The sequence below is a fragment of the Gopherus flavomarginatus genome, chromosome 3, assembly GCF_025201925.1.
Source record: "Gopherus flavomarginatus isolate rGopFla2 chromosome 3, rGopFla2.mat.asm, whole genome shotgun sequence".
NCBI classification, from domain to species: Eukaryota; Metazoa; Chordata; order Testudines; family Testudinidae; genus Gopherus; species Gopherus flavomarginatus.
The window spans coordinates 61,438,206-61,457,807 of NC_066619.1; the positions used below are offsets into that span (position 1 = coordinate 61,438,206).

The 19,602-nt window shown below is 41.9% G+C and overlaps 1 protein-coding gene across 5 annotated transcripts in view; it reads right to left on the reverse strand.

The window, feature by feature from the left end:
• Positions 1-19,602, reverse strand: part of MCTP1 (multiple C2 and transmembrane domain containing 1) — a 543,194-nt gene that overhangs the window by 262,715 nt on the left and 260,877 nt on the right. The gene's annotated exons all lie outside the window — the stretch shown is intronic.

The following is a 19,602-nucleotide window of genomic DNA, read 5'->3' on the forward strand; positions in this document are numbered from 1 at the left end:
GAAGATTTGTATAAATCACCCCCACTGTCAAAAGTCTTTTTCATAAGGTTCTTTACTGCCCGTGTAGACCTTTCCACAAATCCATTTGATTGGGGGAAATCTGGACTTAATGTTTTGTGATGAAAGTCCCAAGCTATGGCAAATTGGAAAATTGGCACTAGAAAATTGTGGCCTATTATCGCTGAAGACTTCATCTGGAATTCCATGTCTGAAGAAGAGTCCCTTCCTGCCAGCTATCACTGATTTACTATTAGTACTGTGCAGTGTGCTAATTTCTGGATACAGAGAATAATAATCTGCGTCTATTAAATAAACCTTTGATTGCCAGGTAAATAAGTCAGTGCCTTAATGGAAGTGGATGAGGTCTCAGTGGCTCTGCTTGGTGGCATAGCTTGTATTTCAAGCAGGAAAAGCAGTTTCCTACCACATTAATGATGTGATTGATCCATGGTCAACATAGCACCTCTCGTGCTCATTGTTTGCACTTCTCAATTCCTAAATGACCCTTGTGGATCTTCTGCAGCATTCCTTTTCAGAGGCTCATTGGAATTACCACCTTACTGCCCTTGAAAATCACCCCATCTATCACAGTAAATTCATGTCTGCAGTCCAATACTCTCTTATACTTGGATACCAACTGTTTATTTCTTCAGGCCAGTCTTTAATTATCACTTCTTTAAGGATTCCTAATGATTCATCTTTCTTCGTTTCCTCTCTTATTTGTTGCAATTTCCTGTTAGCTATAGGAATTGACTTTACAATCAGACCAACACAGGCTTGCATCTCTATCTCTGAAGTCTTCCCTAGTTCTGTGGAAGCCACTTCCCTGAAAAGTGCATCTGCTGAAACATGAAATTTACCAGGCATGTAGCTCACAACCTAATCATACTTTTTCAGCTTTATCATTTGTTAAATAACACTATTAGGGGCTTGTGGGACATTTCAACTTCCACTGTCTGTCTAAATATACTGATTGAGTCTCTCACAGGCAAACAATATTCCTAAAAACTCCTTTTAAATCTGCCAACATCTGGTTTCTGCCTCAGTCAGTGATTTGGATGTATCATGCATATGCCACTGGTTACCAACCACCCTCATGCTTCTCTACAATCACTGCACCTAATCCAGACTGTGAAGCATCTGCTGAGATTTTAATAGGCCTTCCTGGGGCATAAAACTTCAACACTGGTTCTTGTATCAGTTGTTGTTTTAAACTTTCCCGTGATCCATTCCAATATCATCCATTTTTATTCTCTAGGAGTTTTCTCAAAGTTGCTGCTTTGGTAGATAGATTAACCATTCCCAGGAACCACTGGACTGCTTTCTTTGACTGGGGATGTGGCATCGTTTCAATGGCTGAAATCTTCTTTTTATCAGGTTTTACACCTTTATTGGAAATAATGTCCCCAACAAAAATCAGTTCTGTAACCCGTAAAACATGTCTCCTTGTTTAGTTTGAGCCATAATCTGGCTCTGGTTGGTAGTTTGAAACATTCTCTTTTTATAGCCTTGTTGAAGTCTCTGGGATCAGGGGTGGCTCCAGGCACCAGCGCAGCAAGCATGTGCCTGGGACAGCAAGCTGGGGGGGGGGGGGGGCCAGTGGGCTGGTCGTCATGAGGGAGGTAGTCAGGGAGCCTTCGGCGGCGTTTGTGCGGGAGGTCTGCCAGTCCCATAGTCAGGTTGAGAACCGCCAAGTCTGCGTGACTGATGGACCTCCTGCAGAAACACCGCCAAAGGCTCACTGACTGCTGTGCTTGGAGCGGCAAAAAACATAGCGCCGCCCCTGTCTGGGATCTAAGCATATGTGTAGCTGGCCATTACTTTTCTCCACAAAGACTAGGGAGTTCACCCATTCTGTTGGCTCCTCAATTTTTTGTATTAATTGCATTGATTCTATCCTTGCAAGCTCAGCCTTGAGTTTATCACAGAGTGAAAATGGCACCTTTTTACATGGATGGATAACTAGAGGGACCTACTTGTTTAAGTGGATGGTCACCCTTCAAGCAACACAATCCTTGAAACAAGTCATGATATTCCTGAAAGAGTGCTTCATATTCAGGTTCAATATGATCTTGTAGTGAGAGCATCAATTTTACCAGATTGAGTTTCTCACCACTGCCCCATGGCTGCTAAATACAATTCAAATCTGTCATTTTTTCCAGTTCTCTGCAACATTGCTTGACAATTGCAGATGGGATAGAGGTTCAAACTCATCCACTCTTGGCTTTTTCCCTTGTTAAGATAGTCAAGCTACCAAATGTGCTTACCAAATACATGCAAAAGCCTCTGTGTCTGGTGCCCCACCTGCTTCTCTGGTGCCTCTCTTTGTCTCTACTTCCAGTTGCAAACTCAGAAGTTAACTTCAAAATGACTGCAGTTTCCTTCTCATTCAGTACTTCTGACATCATGTAAATTAAATAACAAACCAGTGAATGAGAAAGAAATAAAACCTTTTAATAAAACAAACTGGAGAGCTTCTGTAGTTAGCTGCTGCACACAGCCAAGTGGTGTTTCCAACTCCTGCTTCCAGAGCACATCTCCAAATTCTCACATTCAGAACACTGTTCCGTATGAGGGAGTGTCTCCAAATCACAAATCTTTCATAAACATCTCTCTACAATGTCCAGACTTTAAAAAAAAAATCTCCATCATAGGCCAGGTTTTCTAAACCTTTTATCATTTTGTTGCTGTCCTCTGGATTCTCTCCAATTTGTCCACAGCTTTTCTAAAGTGTGGTGCCCAGAATTGGGCACACTACTCTAGTTGAGGCTTCACCAGTTCTGAATAAAGTGGGAACATGATTTCATGTGATTTACATACGACACTCCTGTTAATACAGCCAAGAAAGAAATTAGCTTTTTTTACAACTGCATCACATTGTAGACTCACGTTCAGTTTGTGATCTAGATTCTTTTCAGCAATACTACCACCTCACCAATTTTTCCCCATATTGTAGTTGTGCATTTGGTTTTTCCTTCCCAAATGAAATACTTTGCACTTATTTTTATTGCATTTCATCTTGCTGAATTGAGACCAATTCTTGAATTTGTCCAGGTCATTTGAATTGTAACCCGCTCCTCTAAAGTGCTTGCAACCCCTTCCAGCTTGGTGTCAACTGCAAATTTTATAACCATACTCTCCACTCCATTATCCAAGTCATTAATGAAAATACTGAATAGCATCAAACCCAGGACAGACCCCTGTAGGACCCCACTAGATATGCCCTCTCCATCTGACAGTGAACCATTGATATCTACTCTGAGTATGGTCTGTCAACCAGTTGTGCATCTACCCTATAGTAACTTCATCTAGATTGCATTTCCCTCATTTGCTTAGGAGAATGTCATGTGGGCTTGGGTCAAAATCAAGATATATCACATCTGCTGCTTCCCGCCTCCTTACTCTCATCCACTAGGCCTGTAATGCCATCAAAGAAGGAAATTAGGTTGGTTTGGTAAATTTTGTTTTTGACATCAAGGATGAGAGCTGTCTATTCTTTATAACCCTACTATCCCTCTAGGTGCTTACAAATTGATTGTTAGTAATGTGTTCCAGTATCTTTCCAGGCATCTAAATTGGGCTGAGTGGCCTATAATTCCCTGGGCCCTCTTTGTTCCCCTTTTTAAAGACAGATACTATGTGTGCCATTCTCCAATCCTCTCAGACTTTACCTGTCCTCCATGATTTCTCAGAGATAATTACTAACAGTTCCAAGATTGCTTCACCTAGTTCCTTAAGTAGCCTAGCACGAATTTCATCAGGCCCTGACCAACTTGAATACATCTATCTTATGTAAATATCCTTTCACCTATTCATTTCCTATTCTGGCTTACATTCCTTCCCCTTTGCTGCTAATACTGTGTTGAACATCTGGTCACAATTAACCGTTTTAGTGAAGACTGAAGGAAAATAGGCATCGAACACCTTTGCCTTCTTGATATCATCAGTTATTAGCTTTCCTTCCCCACTAAGTAGAGGGCATATACTTTCATCTTTCTGTTATTCTTAATATATTTAAAGAATCTCTTAAATTGCCTTTTATATCTCTTGCTAGGTATAACTCATTTTGTGCCTTAGCCTTTCTGATTTTTTCCCTACATGCTTGTGTTATTCTTTTATACTCATCCCTAGAAGTTTGTCAGTGTTTCCAGTTTTGATTTTCAGGTAATTAAAGGGCTCCTGATGGAGCCATATTAGCCTCTTACTTTTATTTCTAACTTTCCTTTGCATCTAGATAGTTTGCAGTTGTGCCTTTAATATTGTCTCCTTGAGAAACTGCCAGCTCTCCTGAACTCCTTTTTCCCTTAGATTTTCTTCCCTTAGAACCTTGACTATTAATTCTCTGAGTTTGTTGAAGTCTGCTTCTTTTTAAGTGCATTGTCCTTATTCTGTTGTTCTCACTCCTTCCTTTCCTTAGGACCATATAAATTATTCTTTCATGATCACTTTCACCCAAATTGCCTTCAACCTTCAGATTTGCTACCAACTCCTCCTTGTTGGTCAGAATCAAGTCTAAAATTGCTATCCCCCTGGTTACTTCCTGCACTTTATAAACTAAAACACTCCACCAATAAATTCCAATAACTTACTGGAAATTTTGTGTTTTGCTATACAACTAGGTAGTTAAAGTCCCCCATTACTACCAGGTCTTGTGTTCTGAATATTTCTGTTATTTGTTCAAATTGTTATATGAAATGCCTCATCCACCTTTTCTTCCTGTTCTGGTGGTGTATAGTAGACTATATGCAGTTTGGCAGAGTTAGTGGTATGGAATAATATGGAATTTCCTGGCTTTTGAGTGCCTAGTATTTCAATTTTAAAAATGCATCAATGTTGGCTTTTTCATTTAATATCCCAAGTCTTTTAAAAAAGAGAATATATTTTAAAATTCAGAGCTGGTGGGGTTGGGTAACTCACAAGCACTTCTATTTGTGACAGGGGCGCTTGTTTGCTCCCTGAATTTGAACAATGTCTGTGGTTGAGGTCTGGGCTTGAAGGAGGGCTGCTGTCTCGGCAGCTCATTTTCGCTGTGATGAAGAAACATATAGATTCTGTGATGGGTTGGATCACAGGAACCCTCCTTGGGAACTGCCAACTGATGTGCCAAGACTACTACTTCCTCTGCTTTCCCTGCCAGCCTGCGAATCCAGCACCCTGTCTTGCTGAATCAGACATGCCAGTCTGTTCTGACACAGACCCATAGTCTGAACCACGTGTCCCAACGCTACAGACTTAACTGAAAGCAATTTACAGAAGTGTTCCTGTCTTTAACACTCAGATGCCCAACTGCCAACGGGGTCTAAACCTCCCAAAAATCCATTTTGTTCACACTCTAACACTGATAGAGAGAGATGCACAGCTGTTTGCCCCCCCATCCCCAGGTATTAATACATACTCTGGGTTAATTAATAACTAAAAAGTGATTTTATTAAATAAAGAAAGTAGGATTTAAGTGGTTCCAAGGAGTAACAGACAGACCAAAGTGAATTACCAGGTAAAATAAAATAGAATACGCAAGTCTATGACTAAGAAAACTGAATACAGATAAAGCCTCACCAGTTCCAGTAAGTCTTCTAATCTGGGTCCAGCAATCACTCACACCCCCTGTAGTTACTGTCCTTTGTTCCAGTTTCTTTCAGGTATCCTTGGAGGTGGAGAAGCTATCTTTTTAGCCAGTTGAAGACAAAATGGAGGAGTCTCTCACAGGCTTTAATAGACTTTCCCTTGTGGGGGGGGCGACCCCCCTCTCTCTCCTATGCAAAGTCCAGCTCCAAGATGGAGTTTCAGAGTCACATGGGAAAGTCACATGTCCATGTACGACTGAGTTTCTTACCAGCCAAGCCACATTCCTGGGAAAGCTTCGATGTGGATTGGTGTCTTAAGAGTTCATTGTTGTCTTAAGTGGTTCTTGATTGGGCATTTAATTTGCACATTCCTTTCTCAATAGAAATCAAGCAAGTTTACAGCCAATATTCCTAACTTTAAGTACAAAAATGATACATGCATACAAACAGGAGGAATGTATTCAGTAGATAACCTTTACACAGATATGTTATATGACATATGTAGCATTAAACATATTCCAGTTATATCATACATACATTCATAACCACATTTCCATAAAACAAGGGTCGGCAACCTTTCAGCAGTGGTGTGCCGAGTCTTCATTTATTCACTCTAATTTAAGGTTTTGAGTGCCAGTAATACATTTTAATATTTTTAGAAGTTCTCTTTCTAGAACTCTATAATATATACCTAAACTATTGTTGTATGTAAAGTAAATAAGGTTTTTAAAATGTTTAAGAAACTTAATTTAAAATTAAATTAAAATGCAGAGCTCCCGAACCGGTGGCCAAGACCCAGGCAATGTGAGTGCCACTGAAAATCAGCTTGCATGCCGCCTTCGGCACACATGCCATAGGTTGCCTACCCCGCCATAAAGCCTTATGGGGGGCACCGTCACAGATCCCGTGACTAAAAAGTGTCACCTTAGTGTTCTTAAAAGTGTGGAGCGCTTTGCCTTTAATACTGGTGCATATGGTGGTTTCTTCAAATGGGAGGTCCTCTATAGCAATTTGGACTTCCCACAGGATCCCAGATACCTAGAGGCAGGTGTCATAAACAGATAGCTAAGGGTTAATGTCTCTTTCACCTGGAAAGGGGTAACAAACAACACCTGACCAGAGGACCAGTCAGGAAACAAGACTTCTTCAAATCTGGGTGGAGGGAAGTTTTGGGTGTGAGTCCTTTGTTCTTGGTCTGTTCTCTTTCTGGGCTCTGAGAGTGACCACAGGAATCGCCAGGCTTTCTAATCTTCTGTTTCCAAGTTGTAAGTACAAGGATAGTAAGACAATAGGTTTATATTGTTTTTTTTTTTGTATTTACATGTGTGTAGTTGCTGGAATGTGTTAAATTGAATTCTTTTTGGATAAGGTTGTTTATTCATTTTTTTCCTTTAAGCAATTGACCCTGTATATTGTCACCTTGATACAGAGACCATTTTATGTCCTTTTTCTTTCTTTTTATATAAAGCTTTCTTTTTAAGACCTGTTTGAGTGTTTTTCACTGGTTAAGGCTAAGAAACGAAGGGAGGGGGGAAATCTCTGTGTTAGATTTACTAAGCCTGACTTTGCATACCCTCTGGGTGAGGGGGGAGAGAGATTAGATCTCTCAGTACTTGTGTTTCAAGGACTTGAAGCAGGGAGTATCCTAGGGTCCCCAGGGCGGGGAAATCTGGGAGGAGGTAAAGAGGGGAAAGGAAATGGTTTATTCCCCTTTGTTCTGAGACTCAAGAAATCTGGGTCTTGGGGTCCCCTGGGAAGGTTTGGGGGGACCAGAGGGTATCAGGCCCTAAAATTCCTGATTGGTGGCAGTGATATCAGATCCAAGCTGGTAATTAAGTTTGGAGGTTTCATGCTAGCTTCTCATGTTCTGAACTCTAAGGTTCAGACCTGAGTAGTAAAGTTTTATGACAGCAGGAAGCACATCTCAAAGCAATAGTGGATGGTCCTCTGTATCAGAGGTGGCAAGGGTGGCTTACAAGGAGGTCCTGGTGGTCAGGTGTTCCTCCACCCTCAGAGTCTTCAGACGTTCCTGTTGCTTCTGTGGTAATCTGTGATGCTGGAGAGACTCCAAAACTAGAAAGTCATATTTGGAAAGCAAAGCTTGAAAATCTTCTACCCTCATATGGAGGCTGATGGAGAAACAGACCTTGAAAGAGACCAGTCTTTTTGGATCCTTGTTATGAGGCCTGCTTCTAGGGTTTCCCTGCTGTTTGGACTTACACTAAGCTGATTCGACCACTAGAAGCCCAGCGGTAGGGTGCTAGGAAAAAGTACTCATATCACTTCTCAGAGAATTGCTACTTTCTGTCCGCTCTCTGAGGTGGGTGAAATGGAAGTGGAAATATGCCAGATCACCTGGGCAGACTTGAGAAGATTCTCATTAATGGGCATAGTTATTCTGCCCCATGTTACTGTGTGGAGATTTCCAACAGTCCATGGTGTTTCTACTGTATTATCTCAGGAGGAATATCAAAGATGTCTGTGATCCTCTTCAAGAGGTGGATTAACCACCATATTAGGTGACAAAAAGGAAGCCCCATAAGAGGCAGAGGCTCCTGATCTGGGGAGGTGACAGTCTCCCCCACTGAAGTACTTCTCATCCTCTACAAGTTGGGGCTGAGGAATTTGGGTAGTTGAAGGAGGCTGCAATTGCTTCCTAGGTGAAGGAAATCCTGGAAGAGACACAATAGAAGTGGCTCTCCTGCAATAAGGATTCGTGCACCAGGGAGACCAGTATGGTCACAGTTGGTAGGCAAACTGTGATGGCAGACATGCAGGAGGGCACCACAAAGGATGCTCTCTGGAGACCACCAGTCTCCTTTGTTGCTCAGTTTAATGTTCTTTGGATCCCCTACTGGACTCCCAATGGGTCACCCGGGTGTAGAGAGTGGGGTGTTCTGGTGAGGACAACGAGGAGGAGTAAGTCTCCTCTAGGAGTCTTATTTGGAGTACTGAGTCTGCATGGTATAAGATAAAGTGAAGCAAAACAGATGGTTGCTCCAAAATGGCATCTTACAAGAGGTCTAGGACAAGAGACACTGGTACTGGACTCATGGATAAGTTGTCTGATACCATGAAAGACAATGGCACCAGGACCTCCAGTGCCAAGAAATCCAGTACCAGAGTGAAGGTTAATGCCAAGTAGTTGATACTTCGTACTAGAGGCAAAATTGGTTGTAACCAAAGGTCTCATTGCCAGGATTGGTGCCAGAGTGCATGGTGCTGGTGTGGTACTGGAGGCAGCACAGTCCTTTCGGGATGAAGGAGCCATCAATGGCAGGTTTCTCTTTGGTGCCACGGCACCATAGAAAGACATTGAATTGTGGGTGTTAGTGGAGGAAATCCAAGGAGAAATTTTAGGTCTCTTACTCAGACTTGGAGAGGGTAATCTGTGCTCCGACTCCCAGTGAGGCAGTGCTCCTTCCTCCAGAGATACAGACACAGTTTCTGAGTGTAATCAGTGAGAGGAGGCCATTTGTGAGGTAAAAGCAGGACCGTGATTCTGACCGTGATTCTGAGGTGGGGGACAATTCCTGGGGGGCAGGAGCCAGAGATTACATAGATCTCTCAAGCAAAATTAACTTCAGCCTGCCCCTCTATTCTTTAGGGTCCTCTTGGAAAAAGAGTGGCATATAGAACAATACTGTGGTATGTGCTCCTGTCTAAGACAGATAATGAGACATCTGGAGTGCTTCCCATTACTGGGTATGGTGGAGTCACACAATGGAGGGGTCTTGAAGCCAGGAAACACATGGTCCACATTATGTGGGATTACTCCTTTGTATGGGGGAGGGTGGCAGAATTCTGATACCTCTTTAACAATTTTAAATTAGCCAACAGGTGAAAATAAAAACTAAACTAATATTAAGCAAAACTATAACAAGTCCATGAAGAGAAACAAGAGGAATAGCTATGTCAGGAATAGCAGGTGTCACACCACAGATGGTAGGAAGGAACTTTGATTCTGGTGGGTGTGGGAGATGAGGGGGGGAGACACAGCCACAATAGATACTGCTATTCAAAGGAATCTCATCTTGTGCTCATGGAGTGCATGCACGCCAAGAATGGACTAGGTGAGGATAATCAATCAAAGAAGTAGTTTATCTGTCAGCAGATGCCAGCACATAAAATTTTCTGCTTTAGAATAAATTTGTTAAGAACTGCCCTTTTTCAAAAAGGCTGCCATCTCCTGTAGTTCTGAATAGGACTGAGACCACAGAGTGTCATCAGTTAAGAAGCCCTCTTTCAAAATGTCCACCCACCTCTCATTGCCCCCAACAGGAGTGAAGACAAGCCACTCCCGGGAAGAAAAGTGAACCCTTATGTTGTCAGGAAGTGGAGAGGAGGAGGTAAATGGTGGGGGGGGGAGTCTTTGCTTAGGATAACATTTGGCCATAGTCAGGTTGAGAACAATTATAAATGGTAGCCATTTTGAGAACTGCATCTTAACAGAGCACTGCCTCTGACCTTTAATGCCTCTGGGAACAGGAGATGGAAGACATTTCAAATGAGGGCTGTTCTTTATGGAATTCTCTGGAGAAGAAAAATTTCAGTTATGAAGAATGATGACAAAAATTACCATTAATCCTAACATATGTACATATTCAAATGTAGCCTATACACAAGATTTTAGTGAGTTTTAACTATATGGGAAGTTTGAAGAGTCTGTTATTTTATTATTGAGATCATTCAAGAACAAAAAGGTCTAACACCAGGTGCCACATTTCTTAAATGAATTTTTTTAACTTAATTTGAACTCATAAATCAATTGGTTTGGTATACTTTGAGCACAGAACTGAATTCTCAGAAAACTCAAAGACTAAGTGCTATAATTTGGGGGAGGAGAACTCTGCTCCCTACACAGGTACTTAAAGATTCATAGATTTTAAAGCCAGAAGGGATCATCAAATCATCGTCTTTTTCCCAGTATGACACAGACCATAGAACTTCATCCAGATACTCCTCTAGCCAGCCCAATAAATGTGTGTTGAATTAAGGCGTATCTTCCACAAAGGCATCTAGTTTTGATCTGAAGATTTTAAGAGATGGAAAATCCACTATGTCCCCTGATAATTTTTTCCAATGGTTAATCATCTTCACGCCTAAAAATCTGCATCCTACTTTATTCTTAACTGGAATTTGTCTGGCTTTAATTTCCAATTATTAGTTCCTATTGTGACAGGTTGTCACACTCGGGGTACAGTCTGGGAACTGTGGAACTGCTACACCCTTCTAACCACCCAGATGGGCTGGCCCTGCCCACACTGCTTTGCTGATGATTCAGCCTCTCCAGGCCCTGTTATCACCCAACACAACAGTACGTGGTGCCACACATCCAAACTGAGCTACCTGAGTGCTGTACCTGAGCCACTCAAAGACAGGCAGGAGACAACAGCCAATTTCTCAGCTCCACCACCTTGTATGCATGCTGGAGTATAAACCCAGAATTATAGGGTCTTACACTGCACAGGGATCTGTACAAGGTAAGATCATTAATAAAGTTCACCTTCCTCTCAATGTGGGAAGGATATGAAACAAGCCTGTGTTAACTAAGCTGAGATTTTTCCCCAGATGCTTCACTCAAAGGCACACTGGTTTAGATACAGCAAAAACAAGTTTATTAACTACTAAAGACAGATTTTAAGACGGGCACCACTGGTGTTCTGTGGGGGTGGACTGGGACCCCTGCTAGTGATAGGGAGGAGCGCAGGCAATGGTGCATAGCCTAGGACCCCCGCTGCTGGGGGTGGCGGGGCTGGTAGACTGCCTACCTGGCACCGCATGGCTCCCAGGAAACAGCAATATGTCTCTCCCCCAGCTCCTAGTGGGAGGCGCAGCCAGGCAGCTCTGTGCACTACCTCTGCCCCAAACCCCAGCCCTGAGGCCCTTCCCACACCCAAACTCCTGCTGCTACTGGGGGAGGAGGAGAGCACAGTGGCTTGAGACTGTCCCAGCAGCAGCCAGTGCGGCTGGCACTGGGGATGCCTGAGCTACTCAGGCAGCCCCCAAGGCCAGCCGCACAAGCTGCTGCACAAGTCACAAAGGTCCCAGAAATTCATGGAATCCATGAATTCTGAGACCTCCTCGACAAATTTGCAGCCTTAATTATAAGTGATAGTAAACAGATCAAAGCAGATTACAGAGCAAATAAACAAAATGCAAGCTAAGCCTAACATACTAGGTAGATTAGATATGAATTAGCAATTTATCACCCGGTCTGATGATACAAGCAGGTTACCAGGTTTCCTTATACAGGCTAGAAATCCCTTTAGCCTGGGACCAGAACTTCCCCAAGTTCAATCTTTGTTCCTCAGGTGTTTCCAAGAGTTTCCTTGTGTGAGGAGTGATGATGTCACACCCCACTTTATATAGCTTTACCATATGGCAGGAACCATTTGCTCCAAACTCAGTTCCAAGCCCAGTTTGTGGAAAAATACAGGTACTAAACTGAAGTTCAGTATCATGTGGTCTGGTCACATGCCCTTGCTGAGTCATAGCAGCTATTACTTACAAGCTGGCTGAAATGTTTACAGCAAGGCTAAGCTCTTCCATAGATCATGGTCTCTGCTGATGGGCCATCATCAATGTTTAGCTTCTTCATTGCTGTACCTGAAAGGCTAGCTGTGGGTGTTCCCAGAGTAAGCACATTTGAAATACAAACACCTTGTAAATATTCATAAGTTCAGATACGTGTATAATTTTTGTATACAACTGGAATAATCATATTCAGCAAATCATAACTTTTCCATAGAGACATGACAGGACGTATCTTGTACAAAATGCGTCATAATTATATCATTATACTACACTATGAAGTACATGGGGTGCAGTGTTACACCCTATGTCTTTCTCTGATAGGTTAAGAGAGCCCTTTAGTTCCCTAGTATTGTCTGCCCATGAAGGTGTTTATACACCAGAATCGACTCACATCTACATTTACTTTTTTGTTAGGTTAAATAGAGTGATCTCCTTCAGTCTCTCACTGTAAGATATTTTCTCCAGCCCCAAAATCATTTCTGCAGTTCCTTACTGCACCTCTCCATTTTTTTCCTCACAGTTCTTAAGTACTGTTTGGACTACACATGCACCATCCCCACAAAGTGACTGAGAATGTTCTATTCTGAGGCTGCAGAGGCTGAACAGGACTGTCCCTTCAGTTGCTGCTCCAGGCTGCTGTGGTATCAGGCAGAATAACTAAGAGCAGGGAGATTGTTCTTCCTATGCTCCCCTTACTGTGAACCAAGCAGCAAGAAGTAAGTAGCCTGACTTAGAATGCAAATGGGTGAGAAGGAGACGGGGAGGTGGGACAGTAACTGGATGAGGATGTGGCGTAGCGGTGGGGGGAGTGGGAAGTAGTGAGAGACAGAAGCTGGGAGGGTGGCAGCACATGGGGAGGGATACAAAGGCAGGCAGGGTTGGATATCAGCAGAGCTGTGCAAATCCTGGTGGGTATATTGATGCAGCTGAGGAGGGGAAGGATAGGAGGAAAGGGGCAGGAGCCTGGAAGTGGGGAAGGATACAGACAGGCTTGGGGAAGGACAGGGAGCAGAAGAGCATAAAACCACTAGAGCTGTGCTCATGGTTACAGTGCTGCTTGTACATCTGTCCCCTTTCTGCTCTCTGGATGTGCTCCCTTAGGTGTTAGGCCTCCCCTTACCTGTTAGGGGTTGAATTTTGCAATTCTCCCACTCTTAGTCCAGGATCTGGGTCTAGCGCCCTATCTATTCCCACTGCTTGTTACAGTGCCGATCCAACTGGACACTTGCATCTCTTTCCTTAGGGAGTCTATGACTAGCACCATACAGTGACAAACATCCTTCTTAAAACAAGCAGGTTCATTTTGCAAGTGGAACCAAACATTAGAGAAAATGATTTTACAATTTACCAGCATTACTATACCAGTACAAATCCTTGCGTAGACACTCACTCATAGTAAGTGTGTCCCTTTTTTTGGTTTAGATTATATCAGTATAGTAAAGCTGGTAAATTCCCATGGATCGACTTTCCTCTTGACCTACAGGAAAATAAATGATCCTGCTTACATTCTTTTAGCAAGCCCAGGAGCTCTTGGGACTCAGCCTGGACTCAGTTCGCTTTTCAAAGAATGCGTGTCCCAGTCTGCCTCACCCTGGTTCTCAAAGTCCATCTTCCCTGTATGAGCCCAAGCCTAATTTCCTCACAAAGGAACCTCATCCTCACATAACTCTTCATAATCTTCTTCCACCTAATATCTCTGCTCTCATTTCCCCCATTCGCTGTTGTGTTCCTGACACCTATGCCAGTCTTTTCATTTTTACTCCCCTTAGCTTAATGCAGTGGAGTAATTTTGACCCCATCCCCCTAAAAAAAAGTTGGTAGAGAAAGGCACAAAAGAAGCTGGCTCTACACACTTAATGAATAGCTACTGTTGCAGATTTGTGAGCTAAAATATAATCCAGTTCACTATTTTTTGTCTTACAACTTTAGTGGCTCTTTAGTTTTCATACTATAACTATGTATATGATTTGGAATATCTTGAAGGACAAATCGTGAGAGTTGCTGAGTACATGAAAACAATGGGAGATGTAGGTGCATCTTAGAGAACTGATGCAAAGATTAGTAGCATCGTTCAATTAAAAAGAAAAAGAAAAAGAAAACTGAGATATAAATGTTTTATATACAAAATCCCACCTCTTCAGTTTAGAACTCCCTGACAAGTATACCATTGTGCTTTCAGAGTAATAATGCAACAGTACAGTTCTCATTCTGCTTTTATTCATGTGTGTGCTAACAGAACCTCTACAGCTTACTTACTGTGAAAAAGATTATGTAAACAAACCATAACAGACGGTGTCAAAAATTGAAAATTAAATAACTAATTTTCCAATGTTTTTAACCTTATGTTTTCATGACATTCATTTTAGCAAGAAGTGAAGTCAAAGAAATATGTAGAATACGCACATACAATTATAATGATATTCAGAGACAAAAATATGAAAAAGGAAACTTCTCCCAATAAATATAAACAATATGTAGTGTAATGAATATACAAGACAAGGTGTTCCACTCACAGCTTGCATCAATTTTGGAAGGTAGTGAAGTCTCTCAGATACTGATGAAAATACGCAAACACGCTCTTACTATTAACTAGATAGATAGATATAGATAGTCAAGTGTAATCCCCTAGCATAAAATGTGAGCAAAAATCAATGTCATTTTGAAGATAAACATGCATTTTCCCACTAATAAATAATGTTATAAGTCCTGCTGTATTGGATTGCAAATAACTTCAGCTGAATAAAATTGCATGACATGGGATTTACTTATCCTGCACGTTCACAGAAATAACTTGTTCTCTGACAGCACTCATTCTTGGCAATTTATGGCAGCTGTCAGCAGCCAATTTGTTCCAATTACTGATATGCATAAAGGTATAAAAATCATAAGGATTTATTAGCTGATTATTGTGAAAGTGACAGAGTCAGGATCGCCTTCAAACATGCAGGTGATAAGAAAACTAAATAACTACATGGAGATTAAAATCATTTCACCTTAATTTGATTTTTTTATCTTAATAGTAGCTGCTTAATATTAGCTGCCTAAACTTTCTACAGAATATGGTTTTTAATCAAACTAGTTTATTTTCTGACTCAACAAGGAAATAGAAAACATTTACTCCCAGTTATGGTAAATCTGTGACTATTTAGTTTATTCGCCAACTGCATGATCCGGACATTCAAATTATGTTTATCAGCAAAAACAATGAGTAGTCCTTGTGGCACCTTAGAGATTAACAAATTTATTTGTGCATAAGCTTTCATGGGCTAGAACCCACATCACCAGATGCACAGAATGGAAAATACAGGAACAGGTATAAATACACGAAAGTATGGGAGTTGCCTTACCAAGTGTGAGATCAGTCTAACAAGACAATCCAACTAACAGCAGGATACCAAGGGAGGAAAAATAAACTTTTGAAGTGGTAAGAGAGTGGCCCATTTCAGACAGTTGACAAGAAGGTGAGAGTAACAGTAGGAGGAAATTTGGAAACTGGACACCATCAGATTAGGCCTGAATAAAGACTGGGAGTGGTTGGGTCATTACAAAACCTAAACCTAATTTCCCCAATATTAATTTCCCCTACTGTCCCTTTGTGAAGGGTTTCTGGTCCAATTTTGTTTTACCAGGCAGAAAATGACAGTGATGTGAGGATTCATTGATTAAATCGGAGGAAAAAATTCTAGAATAAAGCTTTGGGGGGGAGAATCTTATGTGTGAACTGCGATAATTTGGGAATACGTCTGTACTATTTATAAATTCTATGGGAGATTAGAGAGAGAGAGAGAGAGAGAGATATTTTACACACTTACACATACACACACGAATATCTATATCTATAGATATCCGAATAAAATCTGTATCTGGCATGTTACTCAGGTAACCAGGAGAGTCTGTAAACAAACACACGCACGCGCACACACACACACACACACGCACACATCCTCTCTCTCTCTCTCTCTCCTGGTTAGCTGAGTAGCATGCCAGACAGAGATTTTACTTGGATAGTCAAGAAGGCAGTGCCCTGACACATCTGCCATTTCAATTATTGCAGGCACAAGGTAAGTGATATAAGCTAAACTGGTTCAACTTGTGCAGACAAGACTCTAGCACCACCAGGAGACAGCAGTCCTGGCAGGGCAGAGTAGATACCCGATCCCTGGCCAGGATTCATTAGCCTTGCGGCAGCACAGGAACCCTCTGCAGATCCACTGTCAGCGCTCCGCTCGTTCACTCCTGTGACAGCAGGGCTGCCAAGGTCTACCTGCGCTGCCACGCAGGAGTCTTCAGCAGCAGAGCGGCCTCCTCTGTAGCCCAGGCATCTCTGCTCAATTATCCAAATCTCATCCTTGTTGGATATTAGGAACAACTTTTTCACTAGGATGGTGGTGAAGCACTGGGTTAACTAGGGTGGTGGTGGAATCTCTTTCCTTAGAGGTTTTTAAAGTCAGGCTTAACAAAACCCTAACTGGGATGATTTAGTTGGAGATTGGGCCTGCTTTGAGCAGGGGGTTGGACTAGATAACCTCCTGACGTCCCTTCCAACCCTGATATTCTATGATTCTAGTCCCATGCTGGGTGACAAGGACAGGATTCAAATAATGTTGAGGCCTGGAGAACAGGGTTTCCAAAAATCAAAAATATACTGTGTCGATGGAGACACACACAGAGAGAGAAAAATAAAACACCCCAAGCTCCACAGTCCATTTTGAGCATGTTTTTTGGTAGCCTTATCTGTTATCCTTTGCCTCCATGTTGGGCTGTAGTTCCAAGATGTAGCGATACAGTGTTGACAACAGAGGATAGCTGACTAAGTACCCAGTCACTGGAAATCTATTCACTCTGGACAAAGGACTGGTCCCTTCTCAGAACAACTGGTTTAGCAGGAGGGAGCTCGCCTTGTCAACAAAGTCAACTGGCAGGGGGCCTCTGATCCAGCAAGAGACTGAACAAAGTATTTGAAAGTTTTAAAAGAGAAGTTATTCTACTCAGGGGGCATTTTCTCCAGTATATGAGAAAAGACCCAGCAAGTAACAGTCAGTGAGAGGGAAGGGAGCCTGCTTGCCTCCCTGGACACACATGGTATGCGCAAGAACTCACAGGGGAAAGGTGTGCTAATGAGGGACATTGTAAGATGCTTATTGTTTGTATGATCTGTACTTATTTGTGCTTTATATGAGTCAGTAGAAAAGCAGTTAAGGGGCTAGACTCTGGGCAGTGTTTCTGCAAGTTAAATGCTTCTCAACTGCTGTGTGTCTCAGGAGAGAGTTAAATTGTAAACCAGCAGATTCACAACTTGAATGGGATTCTGTAGCAGGGTGTGTAAGCAACTGGTGCATCATGGTAGGGGAGTCAGCATCGGTTCTGGGAGCTAAGTCCATTTCTATGAAGACATAGCAGACAGAGTCAGTGTTCAGGATATGTGCCAGAGAGGCCTAGGGAGGAAACAGTGCAGGCAGCCTGCTGAGACATAGGGAAGCTTAAATACTTGGGGATCCACAGGATTGGATTCCCCTCTCAGCAGTCCAGTGGGTAGCTGGACAGGAGACACCAGCTGGATTTGTGACACTAACATACACTATTCTAAAGGCAAATATCTTTCTTGAGGTCCACAAAGCAACACTTTTTTTTTTTTTGCATATTCTGCATTTATTCCTCACAATTTCTGCTGACATTCATGAGTGCTCTGCAAGCAGAATGAATGCAAAATGTGCAATAGAGAACTGCTCTGTGGATCAAAGATGAGACCTGTTCCCTAAATAATGAATGAATAACTTTTTTCCTATTTCTCTCCTCTATTTGTTCTATTTTTTTCCATTAGTGGAAACTCATTCATCATCATAAAACATGGTTTCTTCCTCACCAAACTTTAGTCAGATATGGCAATCACTCAAGATGGAGTCTTAGATTTGTATTATATACAAATTTACCTCTAGAAGAGACTTGCTAGTGCTTGAGAATTATTCAAGGTGGTAAGAGGTCCTTATTTATTTATTTATTTAAGATAAAAGGAAAGATGCCCAATCACCCAACTAAGCAGGAAACAGTTTTCAATTTCCCCTCTAGATCCTAAGCATATCACCTCTTCTGACACTGGAAGCAAAAGATCTCACGTCACTCTTATTATTTATATTAACAAAGTGCCAAGGAGCCCCAGTCATGGACCAGAACCCCTCTGTGCTGGATGTTGTACAAACAAAAAGACAGTATTCCTCTCCCAAAGAGTTTACAATCTAAGCATAAGACAAGAGATGACAGCTGGATAAAGACAAACAGGTGAGTACAAGGAAAAAATGATACAGCATTGATCGGTATGATAGGCAGGGGTATCAGTGTATCAGTGACCTAACAGTTGTCAAATTTTTTTTGTGGACATCACAGCAAAGGAGAGTTTTAAGGAGGATTGTGAAGGAGGATTGTGAGGTAGCTCTGCAGATGTTAACAGGAAACTCCTCCCAAATATGAGTGGCAGCATGGCAGTAAGCACAAAGCACATGACTGAAAATTTGAGAAGTGGGTGGGAGGCATGGCAGGTACTCACATAGGACAGACCCATTCAGCTACTCTACCAAACTAAAGTTATTATTATAGCCCCTCACTGCAGATGAGACAGGGACAAAACATACACATATATTAATCCCAGATAAAGGGTATCGTATAAAATACAATTCCAATGAATATATATTTTAAAAAACTGATTGCCATTAAGCCTCTTATACACCAAAAATATTTAAATCTATTCTGATTCTTCACATTCTATAAAAGGCTGTCTCCAGGAGAAGGTTCCACCGAAGCTGCGGGACCAGTGGACCCTCCACAGGCACGCCTGCGGGAGGTCCACCGGAGCCGCGGGAACAGCGACTGGCAGAGCACCCTCTGCGGCATGATGTCGTGCTTGGGGCGACGAAATGTCTAGAGCCACCCCTGATTATGACCAATCTGCCCCATCATCTAGTATGGTAAACAAAGGTGCTACTCTAAACATAAGCATAGAGGGGGAAAGATTAACACATTGACATGGAAAATATATAGCTTAGTTCATAGGAATTCCATTCATGAATATGTACTTTCAACAAAGGCTAATTCTACTGATTACAAAGCATCAATGTACTAGTCATAGCATCTACAAGTTTTTAATATTCTACTCTGACAGATAACTACCCAGAAGAAATAGGATTAATACAATTTACCAGAATGTGATGTAACTTCATATGATGTAACTGAATATTTGAACTTCTCAATAAAGCTAAGTTTTCACAGTAGCTACACATATTTAATAGTTTTGAGACTTTTTTCTATTACGAGCTGATACAAATGGGCTGTATTTACCATGACCTACCACAGTAAAACAGTTTGAGCTTGGTGATTCAGATTTATATCATTTCCTGAACTCTGAGAAAAGATCCCAAATACTGAGTCCCTTGAGAATTAATTACATCAGTGATTATATTTTATTACAAAAAAGGTTGTGTGCAGTGCTTTAAGATTTTCATTTCACCCA